Source organism: Bactrocera neohumeralis, unplaced genomic scaffold (assembly GCF_024586455.1).
Source record: "Bactrocera neohumeralis isolate Rockhampton unplaced genomic scaffold, APGP_CSIRO_Bneo_wtdbg2-racon-allhic-juicebox.fasta_v2 cluster09, whole genome shotgun sequence".
NCBI classification, from domain to species: Eukaryota; Metazoa; Arthropoda; class Insecta; order Diptera; family Tephritidae; genus Bactrocera; species Bactrocera neohumeralis.
The window spans coordinates 23,214,991-23,235,672 of record NW_026089622.1 but is presented as its reverse complement, the minus strand read 5'-3'; the positions used below and the strand labels follow the sequence as shown (position 1 = coordinate 23,235,672).

Genomic DNA, 20,682 nt, shown 5'->3' with positions numbered 1-20,682 from the left:
TTATCAAGCTCAATGCATTCAAAATCTTTTAACACATTATATTTCAATAATGATGTTGTAGACCTTGTGTCAATAAGACATTTAATTTTTGAATTTTTAATGGTCACTTCTATTATCGGTAACGATTGTTTTGGGCTGGCAACCGAAAATTTGCTTGTTCTTGAACGTGATCTATTTCCATCTGTTCGGGGGGGTTTTGTCTCCTTTGGACTGAATTATATCTTGTAGATTGTTGAGAATTATTTTGCCTATTTTGTCCAAAGCTAAATTAAGAGCATTCTGCAACATCACAACCCCTCATCACACGTCACATCACATCACATCACATCACATCACGTCGCGTCACACACCTCATCACACAACAGTTCAGCACACACCACTACACACACACACATCAAACACAGTACCTTACACCGCTCACTATTACAATACAACAACCACACGATCATTAGCGAGACGACTCGGATTAATTTAATATTCACCACCCAAACTAACAAAAGGGATAGATCCGAACGGGATCACTCTCTTTTTTCGTTTGATCCGCAAAGCAAGTCGGTCGACCCGCAACGATACATTTATTTCTAACCGCAATCTCCGCATTTTTCCTCATTTGTGACTTCCCGCCAAAGTGACGTTGTGACGTGAGTTCGGGAGTTCGCCGCAGTGTCAGTGTGTGACAAAAAGTACAAAAATAAAAAGAAAATAATTACATAAATTGTTATAACAAATATAAATTGTATAATTGTAATTAACTTGTTATACAAATAGAAAGAAAAAATACAAAATTGAAGTGAAAATTAATACAGTGTGAAAGAAAGTGTTTTTATTTGGAATAAGTATACTACAAGTGTATCAAGTAAGTATACTAGTGTTACACGTCAACAAATGGTCCTTCGAGCCTTTCCGAAAGGCACCTAAGTACAACGAAAAAATATATACATGTATATACATATATTAAAGTGAACACAGAATATACAAAGTCACGGTGAAAAAAAAAAAAAAAAAAAAAAAAAAAAACACGGAAAGAACGATCACACAAGTTGAACACACAAAAAAAAAAAAAAAACAAAAGGAAAGTGAACTGAAGTGAAGGAAAAAGATACAGAAAAGAAACAGAAATTGTACAGTGAGTGAAAAAACAACAAAAAACCTACCAACATTAAAACGGGCGCGGTATTAAAACAACAAAATTTATCAAACATAAAACCTAAAATCAAAAGCGGGCGCGTTATAACCACAAATAAATTAACAAATACATAAATATATTAAAAAAAAAAAAAAAAAATCCTAAAATCAAAAACGGGCGCGTTTTAATCACACAAATTAACAAACATATAAACATATATACACAAGCCAGCAGGAGACTACGCAAACGAACAACAAGGAGGAAGAAACCTAAGCAAAAGGGACAGCGCTGGACATACATACATACAGATTTATAGACGATATAGACACAGGGACGAAAAAGGGGATAAGTAAAAAAAAAAAACCCAAAACCCCTGGCGGAAAATAATGTGAGTCCGTTCCATATATTAATTTGATATATGTATATATAAAAAAAAAAAAAAAAAAAAAAAAATATATATAAATTTAATTATTGCGCACATATATATGTATGTATGTTAGGTACGGTTTTGACGGTATTTCGGGACACCGTTAACTGTTCTTAACAGTTCGATATATGTATGTATATATCTACAAAAAAATAATAATAACTGGAAAAAAAGTACGGTACCCGCCCTTTGCTTAGATTGTGTCGTTAGACACCCCGTTATATAGTTTCCGAAAAAATAAAAAAAATTTTCCTAAGTCAAGTATAACTTGCGATAATTCTTGCGATACCCCTTGGGCTATAAAAAAAAAAAAAAAAAGCAACAAGCAGGATCGCTCAAACTCTAAGCAAAAGCGGAAGATACGAAACAAAAGAAAACCAAATATATACATACATATATAATAAAAACATACATACCTATGTAAGCACATTATTCTTCTAATTTGCAAATTCTTCCAATTTAATATACATATGTACATATTTATATGCATACATAATCGTATGGTACATACATATTTACATACGTGAACTAACTTCATGTACATGAAGCTATAACATACAACAATATAATATTAACTACCTGCTTGGATCTTCAATTCGTGTAACGAAACACACTACCAAAAAACATTACAAAAACAACTTACAAAGACAAGTACTCGTTGCTTGCAAGTTTCCAGCGATACCCCTTGGGCTATAAAGCAATAAGCTGGATCGCTTATAACATTCAAGCAAAGGTAGGTAAAAAAAAAAAAAAAAAACGAATAAAGAAATAAAGAAATAAAAAGAGAGAAAAAAGGCATTACATTTATGTACGTACCAATGTGTGCAGCTTCCGCGTGACATATGTACATACAATTTGTTTTTATTTTTGCACATTATATTTCAATTATTCTTTTTTCATACATATTTGAACGAATTATTTAGTACATACACATTTATGTACATATATAATTCAAACCACATACATACCGACATAAATATATAAACATATATGTATATATACATATATTATTTCCTACTGCTTTTTCCGCGCATTTATACATTTAGGTGTGATTAGCAAATTGTTATATGTTACATTTTTATGACATATATACATACATATATAACAATTACATACCTAAAAGGGATACGAGCAAAACCAAACAAAAAGGAAAACGTTACGTGGCGCATATAAAGCATATGCAAACTTATAATAAATAAATATATACATACAAACAATTTTGCATTTTGTATTTTTTCTTTCACGTTTCGTTTGCAGATACAAATATACAAATAAGCGCGAGTGAACTGAAGATATTTTGATACACTGGAAAAAAAAAATTTTCAGTCACATTTATAAAAAAAAAAAAATTATCGAACCTTTACATAAAATACTTTTACAAAAAAACTTTAATCTTTTTATGCGGTAGCGAATCAAAAAAAAAAAAAAAAAAATTTTTTTGATCACAAATATATTTTTTGTAAAATATATAATTTTTTACAAAAAAAAATTCTTCTGTTGATAACATTTTAATTTATACTCTTTCGAAAAACTATTTAACTACATAGCTATAGCAATATTAATTTTGAACCAACATCTATTAGACAAAACTTTAAGCTAAAAGCTTCAAACTTTATTAAAATTAATGCAATCTGACAAATCTAAAGAGGTTAAACCAAGAACACCTCAATTATTGGAAGTTCCAAAAATGGCTGATGATGATAAATCACAAAGCACGCCTGCAGAAGCTACACGCTCGAAGCAGAGTATAAAACAAAAAAAATCAAAAGATCAGACAATATCTAGATTCATCACTGAAAGTGACAGTTTTATAAGATATTGTACAAGATTTCAAGCTTCCCCTATTACTGACATCACAGAATCAGTTTTGAATATAAAACTAGAAAGTGTGAACAATCTCTGGGCTCGCCTTCTGGCAGCGTACGATACAGTACTAGATACTGACGACGCAGAACTCCCAGAAAACGCAAAAGCTTCGGCGACAGCCAAATGTGATAACTGCCGCGATCAGTATGAGTTAACAAAGGGAATGATAAATGAACAAATAAGTTTAGTAAGGCCAAGTAGAGCCACTACTCCCCCTCCCAGAGTAGTTACAACACCAAAAGAAGACCTAGATAAAGGCATGTATCTAAAGGTACCAGCTTGTGATACTGAAGTTTTCAATGGATGTTATGACCAGTGGCCGTCCTTCCGGGACATGTTCACTGCCGTTTATATAAACCATCCTAAACTTTCACAAGCACAAAAGTTATACCATCTAAGGTACAAAACAAAAGGGGAAGCAGGCAGTATCGTCAAGCGATTCGCTTTAAATGACGAAAATTTTAAGCTGGCTTGGGAAGCACTAGTCGAAAGGTACGAAAATGAAAGGGTTATGATAGAAAACCCAATAAAAACTTTATTGCATTTGCCAAAAATTCAACAAGAAACTAGCCAGGAGTTTCAAAACTTACACTCGACAGTGACCAATTGTTTATCTGTGTTAAAAACACAAAATATCTCCACAGAATCGTGGGACCCTATGATAGTAACCATTTGCGCAGAAACACTGCCTGATGCTGCTTTGCTACGATGGGAACAATCTCTAGTGGAAAGAAAAATAATGCCCACCTGGCAACAGATGAAAACATTCCTCACTGCTCAATACGAGATAGCTGAGCGAATAGACAAAAAAATTATAAATCCAAAAAGTCATCAAAATGACTCAAGTAAAAACTTGTTTAAACCTCAAGCCAGCAATAATATGCAATACAATAGACACGTTAATAAAAGTCACACTTTCGTGTCAAACCAAACTAATAAATGGCAACCAGTATGTGAAATTTGTAAAGGAGGTCATAACATAAGATCTTGCGAGAAATTTAAAAAATTATCCGTATCTGACAGAAACAATCTTGTCAGACAACATAAACTTTGCATCAACTGTCTGTCGAATGCTCATACGACAAAAGACTGCGAAAGCAAATTTAATTGTGTGTACTGTCAACGAAGACATCACTCACTGCTTCATATTACGAACTTTCAAAATATGAAGCAAAATCAATTTCATAAAACCACCGGGTTAGTCACTACAACCAAAAGTGATAATCCCGAAATCTCAAATCCCGAAAAAAGGGAAGAACAACCATGTTGCTCTAAAGCAGCAAAAATTCAAGCGCTTCATTCAGAAAATGAAAGCAAAATACTTTTACCCACTGCGGTCATCACCATAGAACATAAGGGTGATTTATTCAAACTAAGAGCACTAATAGATCAAGGATCTCAAAGATCCTTTATATCATCAAAAGCTCAAAATCGGCTCAAATTGCCAATAAAACATTCAAATTTCCAAATCTCGGGAATGGGCGGAAGAATTATCCAAAATTCGAATAAAATATGCCCAATTACGATAGTATCTCCAAATGCGGATATTAGAATAGATGCGCAAGCCATCGTTCTACCGCAACTTACCAATTTGCTTCCAAGCTATGAAGTAAATAAAATACACTGGGAAAAATGCTCACATCTTAAATTAGCAGATCCCAATTGTCATACCCCATCACAAATCGACATATTATTAGGCAGTGACTTAATACCTCAAATAATTCTTGAAGGTATTGAGAAAATCTCCAATAAATTGTTAGCCCAAAATACAATCTTTGGGTGGATTATAAGTGGCCAAGTCCCTGAAAAAATAAATTCTTTCACCACACAAGTGGAAAATATTTCAAACGAATTTTTAAATAATCAACTTAAAAAATTTTGGGAAATAGAAGAATTACCCCAAATCACCCAGCTTTCAGAAGAAGACCAGGCATGCGAAGCCTATTACAAATCCACAACAACAAGAAATGAACATGGTCGTTATGTTGTGCGATTACCATTCAAACCAACTTTCCCTGAAACCATAGCTCTAGGCCACTCTAGAATATCAGCAGTCCAGCAATTTCTAAGCCTGGAAAAAAGCCTGATAAAGAAAAGTGAGCTTAAATCGGCATACGATAATGTGATGGACGAATATCTTGACCTCAATCATATGGAAGAAGCTGTACCATATGAAAAAGTATCTAAAGGTAGATATTTATCTTTTTATCTGCCACATCATGGGGTAATAAGACCTGATAAAATTACAACAAAAGTACGAGTGGTTTTCAATGCCTCAAAGTGTACGAGCTCAGGCAAATCACTCAATGATGTACTATACACAGGGCCAACATTACAACCTGATCTCATGTTGCTAATTCTAAATTGGCGCATGTTTAAATACGTTTTCAATGGGGATGTAGAAAAAATGTACAGACAAATTCTAGTACATGAAGATGACCAAGATTTCCAGCGTATAGTCTTCCGCAAATCAAGTAATAGTCCAATCAGCGACTATAAACTTAAAACCGTCACCTTTGGCATCAATTGCGCACCCTATTTGGCGATCAGGACACTACATGAAGTGGCAAAAACAAATGCAACAAATTTGCCTTTAGCATCTTCTGTGTTGCAAACACAAACATACGTGGACGACATACTATCAGGTAGCCACAGTCTGTCCTTAGCGTGCGAATCACTATCTCAAGTGATCAAAGCACTAAATTCAGCGGGATTCCCCTTAAAGAAAATTACTTCAAATCACCCTGATATAATAAAAAACATTAAAAAAGAAGACTTATTAGATACAGACTTCCTTAAATTTGAAAAGGCTAGTACAACTAAAACTCTAGGAATTCAATGGAATGCGATAACAGATCAATTCTCATATACAATTGAGTCAATATCTGCAATGTCCGCCATTACAAAACGCCAAATACTTTCCTCGGTGGCAAAACTTTTCGACCCCGCAGGATGGCTTTCGCCAATAATGATTCAAGCAAAAATCCTCATTCAAGAATTGTGGCAAGACGGCACTGAATGGGATGAACAGGTAAAACCTTTACGTTTAGCGAAATGGGTTCAATTTGCTAACAATTTACATACTATATCTGAAATTCGAATCCCTCGATGGGTAAATTTCACCCCTAACATTAACACAGAATTACACGGTTTCTGTGATGCCTCTGAAAAGGCGTATTGCGCAACAGTGTACGTACGCACTCAGTACGATAATAAAATATCTTCACACCTCTTGGTAGCCAAAGCCAAAGTTGCACCTTTGAAGACACTCAGTCTGCCACGCCTTGAACTGAATGGTGCTCTTCTATTAGCAAAATTAATTTCCATAGTCCAAACCCATCTCAAATTAAACGATCATAAAATGTATCTTTGGTCAGACTCAGAGATAGTTTTAGCATGGTTAGAAAAACCACCCTATTGCTGGAAGACCTATGTGTCTAACCGAATATCCCAAATTCTAGACTTAGTTGGCCCAGCAAAATGGCAACATGTTGCAAGTGCGGATAACCCAGCGGATCTTGGGACAAGAGGTTGCAAGCCACTGCACCTCACCAGCACTACACTCTGGTGGAATGGTCCAACATGGCTAACAGAATCACAAGAATTCTGGCCAAAGTCTCCCGCTCGTAATATAATACCGCCGGAAAGTCGGAAAATCGAAAATTTTCATATTACTCCAGAAGAGGATGATATTCTCCACCGATTTTCGTCATTTGCTAGAGCACTAAGAGTAGTCGCTTACATGCACAAATTCATTCAAAGACTTAAACTAAAAATTAAAGGAGCACCAAATGATCTTTGCGTACAACTAACGCATTCCGACTTGCAACATGCCAAGGTCAGTCTAATATTATATACACAAACTCGCTATTTCAGCAAAGAGAAATCAAAGTTGCTCGAAAAGCGACCTCTCGAAAAGGGAAGCTCACTTCTCGTCTTAAATCCATTCTTGGATTCTAAGGGATTAATAAGGGCAAATGGAAGATTGGCGAACTCCAGCCTTAGTTATAACGAACGACATCCCATCATTATTCCAGAGAAATCCCGTTTTACTTACCTATTTCTAGCATATCTGCACCATCTTACACTGCATGGTGAGCATCGCTTAATGCAACAAATGGTCCGTCAAGAATTTTATATACCGCGACTAAAGCCACAAATCAAAAGGACGATTTTCATGTGTAAACCATGTACCATGTACAAACACAAAATGCGTACGCAGATCATGGCAGCTTTACCACCTGAACGCTGCAACTATGCTCTACCCTTTACCATCACTGGGGTTGATTTTGCTGGACCTTTCCAGATAAAGGCCTCCATGTTAAGGTCTTCTTCATTTAGAAAAGGGTATGTGGCTGTCTTTGTATGTTTTACGACAAAGGCAGTACACCTCGAGCTTTGTTCAGATCTGACTACTGCGGCTTTTCTTGCAGCATTTGCACGCTTTGTCGGACGACGCGGATTTCCTTCAAAAATAATGAGCGATAATGGGAAAAACTTTGTCGGAGCCCAAAGAGCAACAGAGAAAGAGTTTATAAACTTCATGAAAGAAGTCTCCCCTGAAATAGTTAACAAATATGCACCCCAAGGGATCGATTGGCAATTTATACCTCCATGTTCTCCACACATGGGCGGACTTTGGGAATCAGCAGTAAAAAGCTTTAAGTCCCATTTAAAGAAAACGGCTGGTAATCATAAATTCAATTATGAGGAGTTTACTACACTACTCACTCGTATTGAAGCCGTATTAAATTCAAGACCTATATCACCACTCTCGCAAGATCCCTCCGATTTCACAGCTCTTACACCAGGTCATTTCCTCAGAGGAGCTCCTCTTCTCGCCATACCTGAGACAGAAGGAGACTCACTCACTTTAATAAATCGATGGGAAAAAATCAAGATTCTCCATCACGAATTCAGCCACAGATGGAAGGAAGACTATCTCAAAGATCTCCATAAGAGATATCGATGGAAAACGGCCCAGAAGGAAGCCAATGCAGGAGAATGCGTCATCATACAGGACGAATGCCTTCCTCCAACAGAATGGCGACTAGGCCGCATTGAAAAGGTTCATCGAGGATCAGATGGTCACATAAGAGTAGTCGATGTTCGAACACAAACCGGCATATTAACTCGACCAGTCACCAAACTGTGTTTTCTTCCAAACGGCGAAGAACAACTTCAACCAAAACCGCAAAATAACTCGCAAAATTAATCGAAAAATAATAAAATAATTCCGCTAATTCGAAAATAACCCGCTTTATAATCCGTACATAAAAATAAATTCAAACAAGCGCGTTGAAGATCAACTTATTATACATTTACATATGTATAGATATGTAGCTACAACAACTACATCATAACATTATAAATAAAATCAATTTAATGCAATCTTATATTCCCATAGAAATGGACGTAGAGGAGACCCAAACCACCTCCAACACCGTAAGGTCCGAAAGCAATGCACCCAAAGCGTCGGCTGCACCCGTTGCCGCTCCAAGGGCCAATGTTATGCGCCCCCCGCCATCCGCCGCAGCCGTCAGAGAAGTAGGAGAAGAGCAGCTAGTAGAGCCACAGGGGCCTCCCTGTTGCAGCCTGTGCCATCGCCCACACGTTCTAAAACGATGCACCATCTTCCAAAGTATGAAGCCCGCTCAACGACAACAGGTTGCAAGGGCTCACGGACATTGCATGACCTGCCTGGCAGATGACCACGCCACCATAGAGTGCTGGGCTGACGGTGCCTGTCAATATTGCCACAGGCCGCACCACACTCTGTTTCATCGATTTCCCACACGAGCCAATCACACCAACTCCCGTACTAGACCACGCAGCGATCCTCTCCGGCGACGACGACGCACCCAACCACCCACAAGACGTACGCGGCCATCTCCGCCACGCCACGCTCATCGCCAGCAACAACGACGCTCAACAGGGTTGAGCGCGGTACTCAGTACACTCCAACAGCTACAAAGGCTCCTAGCCGATTAATTCGCCTAGGGGGGCCGGGATGTTCACATGAGCAAGAGCATTCTGCAACATCACAACCCCTCATCACACGTCACATCACATCACATCACATCACATCACGTCGCGTCACACACCTCATCACACAACAGTTCAGCACACACCACTACACACACACACATCAAACACAGTACCTTACACCGCTCACTATTACAATACAACAACCACACGATCATTAGCGAGACGACTCGGATTAATTTAATATTCACCACCCAAACTAACAAAAGGGATAGATCCGAACGGGATCACTCTCTTTTTCGTTTGATCCGCAAAGCAAGTCGGTCGACCCGCAACGATACATTTATTTCTAACCGCAATCTCCGCATTTTTCCTCATTTGTGACTTCCCGCCAAAGTGACGTTGTGACGTGAGTTCGGGAGTTCGCCGCAGTGTCAGTGTGTGACAACAAATACAAAAATAAAAAGAAAATAATTACATAAATTGTTATAACAAATATAAATTGTATAATTGTAATTAACTTGTTATACAAATAGAAAGAAAAAATACAAAATTGAAGTGAAAATTAATACAGTGTGAAAGAAAGTGTTTTTATTTGGAATAAGTATACTACAAGTGTATCAAGTAAGTATACTAGTGTTACACGTTGTAATGGGGTTTCGTCCATAGCTGAGGTATGCTCAGCCGCTCCAGGGTCAGCCTTGGGACCCACGAACCCTTAGCAAAAGAGAGACGAGTTTTATCCTCGTAAAGTTATATCCACACCCCCACTCCTTATGCGGACAGCCAGACCAGCGCGATGGAAATAAACGGGATTGATGAGTCAGGCGTTGACGCTTGATGAAGTCGGCACGGCGGTGATGAAAACGGGTGAAACTAAGCGTGCCCGGCGTTGACGTTTGATGAAGTCGGCACGGCGGTGATGAAAACGGGTGAAACTAAGCGTGCCCGGCGTTGACGTTTGATGAAGTCGGCACGGTGGTGATGAAGTCGGCACGGCGGTGATGAAAACGGGTGAAACTAAGCGTGCCCGGCGTTGACGTTTGATGAAGTCGGCACGGCGGTGATGAAAACGGGTTAAACTAAGCGTGCCCGGCGTTGACGTTTGATGAAGTCGGCACGGCGGTGATGAAAACGGGTTAAACTAAGCGTGCCCGGCGTTGACGTTTGATGAAGTCGGCACGGCGGTGATGAAAACGGGTGAAACTAAGCGTGCCCGGCGTTGACGTTTGATGAAGTCGGCACGGCGGTGATGAAAACGGGTGAAACTAAGCGTGCCCGGCGTTGACGTTTGATGAAGTCGGCACGGCGGTGATGAAAACGGGCTCCTCTGTGTAGGAGAGATCTTATTATTCGCCAACCGTCTTCGTTGACCTCCAGCTATCAACTCTCTACTGTACGCCAGTTACGTGTCGCCTGTTGGTCACGTTAGTTTTTAGTAACGGTGCCCTACGGTACGTAAGCAGTGGTACTGACGCTGTTCGAAGCAGCGCAGCTGTGCCCCTCAAAGTAACGGTCGAGCCTTTGCGCGTACCGATACCTGCCTAACAAAACGGCAGAGTCATTGCGAGCACTGGCATCACCAAAGCGTGATGCCTTTTCTGCGCAATGCTTGCGAAGTACCTCATTCTATGGTATACGGCAGTCATTGCGAGCACTGGCATCACCAAAGCGTGATGCCTTTTCTGCGCAATGCCTGCGAAGTATCCCATGCTACGGCAGAGTCATTGCGAGCACTGGCATCACCAAAGCGTGATGCCTTTTCTGCGCAATGCCTGCGAAGTACCCCATTCTATGGCAGTCATTGCGAGCACTGGCATCTCACCGAAGTGTGATGCCTTTTCTGCGCAATGCCTGCGAAGAACCCTCTACGGTATGCACTACACTTCTCCGGCAGAGTCATTGCGAGCACTGGCATCACACCGAAGTGTGATGCCTTTTCTGCGCAATGCCTGCGAAGAACCCTCTTCTATGGCAGTTATTGCGAGCACTGGCATCACACCGAAGTGTGATGCCTTTTCTGCGCAATGCCTGCGAAGAACCCTCTACGGTATGCACTACCCTTCTACGGCAGGGTCACTGCGAGCACTGGCATCACACCGAAGTGTGATGCCTTTTCTGCGCAATGCCTGCGAAATATCTACTTCTACTTGCACTTACCCCTGCTTACTGCTGCTTTCTTACGTGGTGCTGAGCGACCGTCCGGTTCGGCGAGCTGGAGCAAATGATCGCATTTGGTGTAAAGTGCTTGCTTTTATAGCAGCATAGCGCAGCTTTCGTCACCGTAGCGAGGTAAGTTGTATGCGTATGGTGCGTTAGTACGTATGGTGAAAAGCTCTAGCAGCTTTCATCATCGTAGTGAGGTGAGTTGGGTGCGTAGTCAATGCGGTGAAGTTTAGTACGTATGGTGGTATGGTGAAGGTACATGATGTACTGTGGAGCGAAGTTGACGTAAATTATTGTAAGGTGGTAAAAGCCACGTTACAGTCCCCCCCTCACTTCGGACAATGATACTTCGCTGGCGGCCGGTGGAAGGAGCGGTTTCGATCTCCCACGATGGTTCGGCTGGAGGATGGCTGGCTGGCTGGCTGTCCTGGTTGGCGTGTGCCATGAGCGGGAAGCGGGTGTGGAATCTTTATTTAATAGCAAATTCTTAATTTATAGTACAAGGCGTCTTATCCTACGATTATGCGTACTTACAACTAGTGAGCTCTATATATTATTCATAAACTGATACTCAACCTAATATAATTAAAATTCATTGGCCTAGTCGTACAAATTCTTACATTGGTTCTTAAACTAATACAATTCAAATTTATTGGATTAATCATACAAATTTTTACATGGCTCCTTAACTAATACAATTCAGCTTCCGCTGTTCAGTCATATAAATGTAGGACGCAACGTCCACTGCCGTACCGCACCAATACCTGCTCGCCTTCTAGTCTCTGTAGGGCCAACCGTCGGCCTCGGTAAAATAGCGTTCGTTTCGAGCGCTTGATAAAATGCTGCCGTGTCATGGTCAGCCCTTCCAAGAACGCTGGAATCTCGCTTGCCGGTGTCGCTTTTTCGGCCGCCGTGATAGGCGGGGTTGGTCGTGTGCTGGTCCCGGCCAAGGGGCTTGTTGTCGCCGTTGTTGGAGCCTTTGGGCGAACCGACGTCGTTTCGACGTGTGCCGTAGTGGTCGTCTGGGTAGCCGTCTCCTCGTCGGTCGGTTGGGCCTTTGGTGTCGTCTCGACGTGTGCCGTGGTGGTCGTTTGGGCGGGCGTTGCATCGTCGGTCGGACGTGTGCCGTAGTGGTCGTCTGGGTAGCCGTCTCCTCGTCGGTCGGTTGGGCCTTTGGTGTCGTCTCGACGTGTGCCGTGGTGGTCGTTTGGGCGGGCGTTGCATCGTCGGTCGGTTGGGCCTTTGGGCAAACAGGTGTCGTCTCGACGTGTGCCGTGGTGGTCGTCTGGGTAGCCGTCTCCTCGTCGGTCGGTTGGGCCTTTGGTGTCGTCTCGACGTGTGCCGTGGTGGTCGTTTGGGCGGGCGTTGCATCGTCGGTCGGTTGGGCCTTTGGGCAAACAGGTGTCGTCTCGACGTAGGCCGTGGGGATGGCACAGGTTTCGGTGTTTAATTCCCCGGCCACTGGGACTCGTCTGGTGGTCGTCAGTTTACGGGCGTTTGTGCTAAGCGGCGTCTGTCGCGGCAGTGCTTCTAATTCTGCGGGCTGTCTGCCCGGCCGCGTTTGCTGTTTGCGGGCGCTGTGCTGCTGCGGCTGCTTGGGTACCCACGGGCGAGTTCGGGCAGCTGACCCTGCGACATCTATGCTGATTGCGTGCAACTGGTATGTCTCGGTTGCATTCGTGTGCACCCGAGGTCGTGCTTCCGGGGGTGGCCGGAAAGGTGGCGGCCTTTGCGGCTCGTCCGGCGGCCGTGGTTGGCGGCTCGATGCATGCGGCCTTTTGCTGGTTGTCGGTTTCATTTTGGTTATCTGGAAAGAGATGAGCAAACGGACGCTTTGATTAGTGTTGGCAACGTCTATGGTTGCGTTACATTGGTGCTAGGTGGCTCGGAGTTAGAGTCCGTAGGCTCGGTAGAGATCGCGCTAGCGGCTACTCAAGTTTAGTATTCGGTTGGCAGCTGCTTTAGATCTTGCAGATGCACATGAATGGTACGCCCACCTGGTGCGTTCGGATTCACAAGTTCAACTGTATTGGTCGACTTGAATTTTCTGACGATATATGGGCCAGAATACTTCGGAGCAAGCTTCTGTGCAAAATTGTTTACTGCGGAAGAGAGCGGATGATCTCTTTTGAGTACTTTCTCGCCGATAAGTGGCTTCCATGGTCGTCTGCGCAAATCGTAGTATCTCTTCTGGCGTTTTGCTGCGGTAGACAAGTTGCGAGAAACTTCTTGCCAAAGCTCGGTGAGTGTCGGCACGGTGGTGGCTTCTTCGTCGGGCACGTTCCCTTCTTTGCGGATTTGTTTCGGTGTAGCTGGTGTGTACCCGAAGTTTATCTCAGCTGCTGATGTTTTTGTTGAGTCGTGTTGTGATGTATTTATCGCGAAAGCTATTTCGGCTAGTTGGTGGTCCCAGGTCCGATGATCGGCCTTTGCTCGTTGGGCGATCATAGTTTTCACGACTCTGTTGGTGCGCTCGGTTGGGTTCTCGTGTGGAGCGTAAATGGCGGTGAAACGATGTTGAATTCCGTGGCTCTCCAGGAACTGTGTGAGCGGCTTGCCGGTGAATTGCTTCCCGTTGTCGGTAAGGAATACGTCAGGGCAACCAAACCGGTATATCACGCGCTCTCGTAGCGCCTTTATAACGCTGGCGGTGGTTGCATTCCGGACTGGCATGAGCTCCACCCACTTGGAGAACTTATCCGTGAGCACTAGCAAGCATGTGTTGCCATTTGTTGAACGTGGTAGTGGGCCTACAAAATCCGCCGTTACAACTTCCCACGGTCGTGAGCATTGCATGGTGGCCATCATCCCGGCAGGTCGGCGTTGGTCTACCTTATATTCGGCACATTGTTGGCATCGACGAACATATCTGAGTGCATCCCTATGCATCCCAGGCCAATAATACCCTTCTTGTGTGCGTTTGAGTGTTTTGTGTACACCCATGTGACCGCCGGTACTAGCGTCGTGATTTTCTCTCAGGACCTCGAGTCGACGGTGCTCCGGTACGCATAGTTTCCAGCGTGGTGACCTGGATAGCGTATTGCGTGGGGCGATGTGCCGAAAGAGCCGGCCATCGATAAGTTGGTAATCGGGATGTTTCTTTGGTTGATCGTGTACCTGGCGCGTACGTCTTTCATACCATCTATCCGGTTGATCATGGACGGCATGCAAAAGTTCCGCATTGCCTTCTTGGTCTTTCAGTGGGCATCTGGATAGCGCGTCGGCGACTACGTTGAGGGTACCTTTGCGATACTCGATGTCGAAGTCAAACTGTTGTAGCTCTAGGGCCCACCTTGCGAGTCTTCCGGACGGGTTCTGCAGGGTGTGAAGCCATTTAAGCGAATGATGGTCGGTGATTACGGTGAAATGATAGCCCTCCAGGTATGGTCGCATTTTCCTTATACCCCACAATACGGCTAGGCACTCCTGTTCGGTGGCAGAGTATCGCTTCTCCAACTCTGTCAAGCTGCGACTGGCGTATGCTACAACCCGTTCTTGGTCCGAATGGCGTTGAAATAGTACCACGCCTAGTCCTTCTCCGCTGGCGTCAGTCTGCAGGCAGAAAGGCCTCTCGAAGTCAGGGCAGCCCAGGATGGGTGCACTAGTTAGTCTTTCCTTTAACGTCTGGAATGCTTCTTCTTGTTCGGCACCCCATGACCAACGCTGGTTCTTTTTCAATAAACGGTTCAGTGGTGCTGATATTGTGGCGAAGTCTGCTACGAAACGTCGGTACCACGAGGCTGCTCCCAGGAAGCGGCGTAGTTCTCGGATGGTGGTAGGTGCTGCCATATCGCTAATGGCTGCCACCTTAGCCGGGTCGGTGTGAATACCCTCGTTGCTGACTACATGGCCCAAGTAATGGAGGCGTTGCTGCACGAACTTGCTCTTCTCAAAGTTGATCTGCATGCGGTTTTGTTGAAGGCGCGTGAACACTGCTTGCAAATAGTCCAAGTGCTCTTCGAAAGAGTTTCCCAGTACAATGATGTCGTCCAGATAGGCGAAGACCTTCGGCTGTAGTTCTGATCCCAGGACGGTGTCTAAGGCTCGCTGGAATGTTGCGGGCGCTGAATGCAGCCCAAAAGGCATCACTCGCCACTGGAATAAACCTCTCCCCGGGACGGTAAACGCGGTGTACGGGCGGGAGCGGGTGTGTAGCGGAATCTGCCAGTAGCCGTTCTTCAGGTCGATGGTCGAGATAAACCGAGCTTCCTTCAACTGGTCTAGGATTGCGTTTATTTGGGGAAGTGGGTATGCGTCTGGTATACTTGCTGCGTTAAGTTGCCGGTAGTCGATACACATTCGCCAACTTCCTTGTTTCTTTCGCACTAAGACAATGGGCGAGCTGTAAGCGCTGTTAGAGACTTCGATGCGGCCGGCTGCAATCAATTCGTTCACCTCCTGATTGATTACTCCTTGCATCGCTGGGTTGCGCGGATAATATCTCTGCTTCAGTGGGCGATCGTGTTTTAGTCGAATCACATGCTCGGCGGCTGTGCTGGGGCCGGTGATCGTCGAGAACACTGCTGCGTTTTCAGTGAGGAGCGTATTCAATTGGTGATTCTCCCTCTCTGTAAGATGTTGCCTCTCGGTCAGCATCGCGAGGTGGTCGGCAGGTGCCTGCGTGCTCAGGCGTGTAGCGGCTAGGGCTTGACCATCGATGGTGATAGTCAGGTCCCTCTTCCTCAGGAAATCCATGCCCAGGATGACAGGTTCCGACAGCGTCGGTAAAGCGGATACGAGTAGATGCGTCGTCTTCTTGCCCAGCTCGATAGTAACGGGATACATTTTCGTGCTAGGTATATACGTCCGGTTAGCTAGCTGAATACGACGGGTCTGGCGTTTGGCTTTAATCCTGAGGTTGTCTAAATGACGCTGGAGTTCCTTACCGATGTATGTGAGCGTGGCTCCGGTGTCCACCAGGGCTTCGACCTGCATGCCCGCAATAGTGATGGGCAGATAATAACGGCCATCTTGCTTCCCTTCTGGGTGCGGAAGCGTTGCTTTGCGTGCCGCTGTGCGGGGTTCGGGCGGAGTGGCGCACACTGCCACATGTGTAGGACAAGTGCAGTCCCGCGACATGGTTCCGTCGAGTCCGCAGCGAGAGCAAAATATTCGCTGCTGGTTGCGACATTGGTGTCTTCGGTGTCCCGGCTGCTTGCATCGCCAACAAACTTTCTCGCGGCAATACTTATTACTTATCGCCGTCAAACAGTGATTGGTGTTTCTCGCTTGCCTGGTCTCCTCGCCTTTCAGCAACTCGAATTCTTCCGTTAATTCGAGTAGTTCGTCCACACTGTTGAAATCGCTCCGACGGACATATAAGCGATATTCCACCCTTAAGCCGTCATATATGCGTTCGGTGTGATCTTCATCGCGAAGTTTCGGGTGCTGGCGGATAAGCGTTTGGATAGCCAGCACATAATCCTTTGCCTTCTCTCTGGGAAATTGCTTGCGCTGGTGGATGGTTTCCTCCAGATGTGCGAGGTGACGCTTCGGTAAAAAGAACCGCTCAGCCTCGTAACGAAAGTCGTCCCACGTGTTGATGGTGTTGCGTTTTACACGAAACCATTGCAGCGCTTTGTCCTGCAGAATTTCCGGCATCGTGGCAAGAAGCTGGTTGTTGGCTATAGAGTAGCATTCGGCTAGTTCTTCGCATCGCTCTAGAAAGTCGTGTAAATTTTCGCGACCGCTGTAGCGTATGTTCCATCGCCGCACGGAGTTTATAACCTCCAAATCCGGCACTCTTGCAGCTGAGGTTATGTCGCCACGTGTTGCTACCGCTTTCTTTGGAATTCTTACCGTGGTGGTTGGAACGAGTATGGTGGCGTTACCTTCCTCCTTCATCTCCCTTTCTAAGGCTTGCACTAGGTCCTCCGTGGATTTATGGTGGCGCTTTGCACGGATGCAGGCGCTCAGCTCGCTACGGAGATCTGCTACGGTGCGTCCTTCGACAGCGATGTGGTGTCGTCTGCACTCGGTGATTAATCGGTCCTTCTTCAGCCAGTAAATCCAACTGGTCGTGTCCGTCTCCAGCGTTAGAGCCTTATTCGCTGGAGTACTGCGATGCTTATGATTATGTAGGGGGTGCGGCGAACCTGATTCATGAGCGTTGGTGACTGTTTCATGTTTTTCACTATCACTCACAAAGTCAGGTCCCTGCTCGGGCGCCATTTGTAATGGGGTTTCGTCCATAGCTGAGGTATGCTCAGCCGCTCCAGGGTCAGCCTTGGGACCCACGAACCCTTAGCAAAAGAGAGACGAGTTTTATCCTCGTAAAGTTATATCCACACCCCCACTCCTTATGCGGACAGCCAGACCAGCGCGATGGAAATAAACGGGATTGATGAGTCAGGCGTTGACGCTTGATGAAGTCGGCACGGCGGTGATGAAAACGGGTGAAATTAGCGTGCCCGGCGTTGACGTTTGATTGATGACTAAGCGTGCCCGGCGTTGACGTTTGATGTCGGCACGGCGGTGATGAAAACGGGTGAAACTAAGCGTGCCCGGCGTTGACGTTTGATGAAGTCGGCACGGACGGCGTTGACGTTTGATGAAGTCGGCACGGCGGTGATGAAGTCGGCACGGTGGTGATGGAGTCGGCACGGCGGTGATGAAAACGGGTGAAACTAAGCGTGCCCGGCGTTGACGTTTGATGAAGTCGGCACGGCGGTGATGAAAACGGGTTAAACTAAGCGTGCCCGGCGTTGACGTTTGATGAAGTCGGCACGGCGGTGATGAAAACGGGCTCCTCTGTGTAGGAGAGATCTTATTATTCGCCAACCGTCTTCGTTGACCTCCAGCTATCAACCCTCTACTGTACGCCAGTTACGTGTCGCCTGTTGGTCACGTTAGTTTTTAGTAACGGTGCCCTACGGTACGTAAGCAGTGGTACTGACGCTGTTCGAAGCAGCGCAGCTGTGCCCCTCAAAGTAACGGTCGAGCCTTTGCGCGTACCGATACCTGCCTAACAAAACGGCAGAGTCATTGCGAGCACTGGCATCACCAAAGCGTGATGCCTTTTCTGCGCAATGCTTGCGAAGTACCTCATTCTATGGTATACGGCAGTCATTGCGAGCACTGGCATCACCAAAGCGTGATGCCTTTTCTGCGCAATGCCTGCGAAGTATCCCATGCTACGGCAGAGTCATTGCGAGCACTGGCATCACCAAAGCGTGATGCCTTTTCTGCGCAATGCCTGCGAAGTACCCCATTCTATGGCAGTCATTGCGAGCACTGGCATCTCACCGAAGTGTGATGCCTTTTCTGCGCAATGCCTGCGAAGAACCTCTACGGTATGCACTACACTTCTCCGGCAGAGTCATTGCGAGCACTGGCATCACACCGAAGTGTGATGCCTTTTCTGCGCAATGCCTGCGAAGAACCCTCTTCTATGGCAGTTATTGCGAGCACTGGCATCACACCGAAGTGTGATGCCTTTTCTGCGCAATGCCTGCGAAGAACCCTCTACGGTATGCACTACCCTTCTATGGCAGGGTCACTGCGAGCACTGGCATCACACCGAAGTGTGATGCCTTTTCTGCGCAATGCCTGCGAAATATCTACTTCTACTTGCACTTACCCCTGCTTACTGCTGCTTTCTTACGTGGTGCTGAGCGACCGTCCGGTTCGGCGAGCTGGAGCAAATGATCGCATTTGGTGTAAAGTGCTTGCTTTTATAGCAGCATAGCGCAGCTTTCGTCACCGTAGCGAGGTAAGTTGTATGCGTATGGTGCGTTAGTACGTATGGTGAAAAGCTCTAGCAGCTTTCATCATCGTAGTGAGGTGAGTTGGGTGCGTAGTCAATGCGGTGAAGTTTAGTACGTATGGTGGTATGGTGAAGGTACATGATGTACTGTGGAGCGAAGTTGACGTAAATTATTGTAAGGTGGTAAAAGCCACGTTACAAAGTGAAATTTTCAACTTTAAATGCATATATCTCGAAAACTATAAGTTTGCGGCTGCTATAATTATATATTTTCTTAATCTGAATCCAATCCAACCATACCACTTTTAACCCTGAAATCGTGGGATGGTATACTAAAGCCGACCCCAAAATTCTTTATGAGTTCTTCTCTCATTTGCTGCCATGCTGGTGTAGGTCCCAAAGGCCGGATGACACTTGCTGCTTCTCCTTTAATTTTTGTTTTGACGTGTCGCTGCGTTGTTCCAACATTGATGGGTTGGGGTTGAATAAAGGAAGGATCATGTCAACTTCCCTGATGAACGATGATAAATTTCTGCCGTCAAAGTCCATGATTCTTGAAACTTCCTTCAAAATTTGCGATCCTGTCCTCTGAAGTGGTTGCTGCTCGCCTGGATTCATTGCTGATGTATCCTCTTTTAATACAACTGAACTTGTTGTTGTTGCTTTGAATGATGCACTTCGCTCTCTCTACGTTCCAGATAACTTGTGTAGAAACTTAAGTTTCTTAAACTTAGCTATCTGTGCCGACCGACTTATATATTTATATATATATAAGAGATCTTTAAAATGGGAGCTACTCTTAGGTTTTGCTTCCCGTTGCTAAAGCTTACGAAACTTAAAAAACTTCAGTTTTTAGTATCGCTCAACTTTGCAGTTTGTTTTTACCGACTGCGCCAGTTTTAATTGTTCGAGCGGAGGAATAAAAATGCCGACGATGTTACTTCTGTGACATTATACTTTATTCTCTTCTTTTTTCAAATTATGTTCTGCTTATATAACTACTAAAGTGATTACAATTTTCTTAATCTATTTCTTTGTGAAATACAATATTTGTTAAATTGAATCTTATTTTCTATTGATGCACACAAACATGATTGTGTGGTTTACCCGATAATGTCTGGGTTATCATTACAGTCAAACATAAGGACTAAAACATGTTTATATGCATTTGCATTATGTTCTTTATCTCTACTTGTTATCTTATTTTTTTGTAATGTTTACTGGTTTTTCTTTAATCTTTTATTTTGTCCAATTTACAATATTTTGTTGTGTGGTGTCTGGTTGGGATGATAGTGTACACATAACTCGTGCCATTCGGCAGTTACCAGTCGAAATGTTCGAACGAGTCATCGAAAATTGGAATGAACTGATAGATCATCTAACCTTCAAAACTTTAATATCAAAAAA

General features: G+C 44.3%; 1 protein-coding gene and 1 long non-coding RNA gene across 3 annotated transcripts in view; one reads left to right on the top strand and one right to left on the bottom strand.

Moving 5' to 3' along the window:
* LOC126764158 (ATP-dependent Clp protease proteolytic subunit) overlaps nt 1–20,682 on the top strand; it is a 136,202-nt gene that overhangs the window by 101,115 nt on the left and 14,405 nt on the right. The gene's annotated exons all lie outside the window — the stretch shown is intronic.
* Nucleotides 10,142–19,539, bottom strand: LOC126764261 (uncharacterized). Of its 2 annotated transcripts, none has more exons than XR_007667841.1 (2): nt 18,856–19,539; nt 10,142–11,447 (listed from the first exon to the last, which is right to left on the bottom strand). It is a non-coding gene; the product is annotated as an uncharacterized LOC126764261 (long non-coding RNA). The 2 variants fall into 2 exon arrangements; XR_007667842.1 differs by having other exon boundaries at nt 10,142–11,368.